This window comes from Hyaena hyaena, unplaced genomic scaffold (genome assembly GCF_003009895.1).
Source record: "Hyaena hyaena isolate Hyena2069 unplaced genomic scaffold, ASM300989v1 scaffold_655, whole genome shotgun sequence".
In the NCBI taxonomy this organism is placed as follows: Eukaryota; Metazoa; Chordata; class Mammalia; order Carnivora; family Hyaenidae; genus Hyaena; species Hyaena hyaena.
The window spans coordinates 178,133-180,253 of NW_024081289.1; positions in this window are offsets into that span (position 1 = coordinate 178,133).

Sequence of the window (2,121 nt, forward strand, 5' to 3'; positions counted from 1 at the left end):
GGGGAACACCCCGAGCAAGGTCAGCAAAGATCAGAAGGGTGACGCAGCTCACAGGCTGGCCTTAGTGGCTGAAGGAAGACAGCCTTCCTTACAAAAGGAAGCGGTTAACGAAAGCTGAGTAAATAGGGCTCTGCTAATGCTTGGAAGGACCTGAAATGTAGGTAAGCACCAAAATGGAGTAATTGGTTGAAAGGAGGAATCAGTGCGACCAGGCACAAGTTGAATACCCAGCCCTTACACATGGGCTTTCGTAACCCCCAGCCTCTTCTCTGAAGCTAATTTAGCAGAGCCTGGGGACAAGCTTAGACCTGATCACTGACCCAAGTTTACTACTACTGGTTAAGAAACTCAGTCACCCTTCATGAGTGCAGTTCTCCTTCTTTCCCAGAAGGTGGAGCATGAGCACAACAGAGCAGCGAGGAAACCCCCTCCCCAGCCCCAAAAGACTAAATTGTCCACAATCCTTGCAACATCCCATTCCAGCTGGGCCTCTCAAGCACCTTTGTGGTACAAAGTGACAGCTCATACTTGGGATGACACTGAAGCAGCAGGGAGCGAGCACTGCAGGCATCAAGGAGGTGAATGAACCTACTGACCAACAGGTTAAGAAAGGAAGAGGAAGCAGTGGGGCTGAGGTGGCCCAACCCAGGAATGGTTGGTAGAGCAGCAGGTCTAATCTTTACCCCCAGTGAACCTCAATGAACGAACGTCATGTCCTCCTACCACCACTGCCTCTCTTAGTGACAAGGGCTGTTACCTCTTCAGAGCCACCAGGCTTCCTAGTCTGGGCAGCTCTCCAAACTCTGGTTAAAAACAGTCTTGAGAAATAACATCACTCCCTATCATCATTCCCACATCTTCCTTACCCTCTACCCACACCCTCCTTCAAAAAGTCTACTCAGCCTAGGGTTTGAATATCATCCCAGAGTGTGAAAGGAACAGGAGGAACACTGACGTGAGACGGGACAAGCGGGCTGAGCCTAGTGAAGCATTATATCATCCGAAGAAGGGGCTCTGATGTATTCTATTTGACTGAAAACAAAAAAGCACAAAATATGTTCAGAATGTTTTGAGCATCTGTAAGGAGTGGGGGTGAGAAGTGACGTGCAACAGTACAATCTTGGCTCTGTAAAGACAATTCGGAAAACACTAGGCGCGGTGTTTAAAGAGACCAGCCTTAGGCTGTGAACTTGAAGGCTCCCCTACGAGTCCCCTGCCACTGCTGCCACTAACAGGTTATTTCATGAGAAAAAGCATCCCTCATTCCTTTCTCCTCTTTCTTCAATCACTCATGCATGTTAGCAACTGACTTAGAAATGAACCAACAACTAGGAGGAAAAAATGAGCATAACCCAAACACCAAAAAGAAATTTTACACTGTCGGGGCGCCTGGGTGGCTTAGTTGGTTAGGCATCCGACTTTCGCTTAGGTCATGATCTCACGGTTCGTGGGTTCCAGCCCTGCGTCGGGCTCTGTGCTGACTGCCAGCTCAGAGCCTGGAGCCTGTTTCAGAGTCTGTAACTCCCTCTCTCTCTGACCTTCCCCTGCTCACGCTGTCTCTCTCTCTCTCTCTCCTAGAAATAAATAAAACATTTAAAAAAAAAATTTTTACACTGCCATTAACTACTACAAAACTAACTTCAGGGTCCCCACCACTTCCCATGCTCCCGCCTGCCCAAACCAGAAACGCTCAACAGAACCCATTATGTAGATTCACATGTGACGAACACACAAAAGGTAACTTCATTATTTAAAACAAAACGAAGCACAATCCTGGCCTTTTAAACATTTTTTTAAAAAAAAACGCATAAAGTACAATCAAGAGTTCTGGAAAAAAATAAAACTAAAAAGAAAGTTAAAAAAGTTTTCTGAGGACAGAGGAGAGGCAACAGTCACATGAACAACAGTTTCTATACCTGAAAGGCCCCCGCTGCACTCCTGGGGATAGCCAGTACCTCTAAACTATCAATCAAATGAGCAGAATTCTGGATCTCTTTTCTCCTCTTCAGGGCCATTGACAAGAAATCTATGGCATACTTTCCTTGACTAGGGGCTGGGGACTCAGAAACAAGAGCTACTCGCCCAGCCAGCCAAACCCTTCTAAAAAGTTACTGGGTTTGG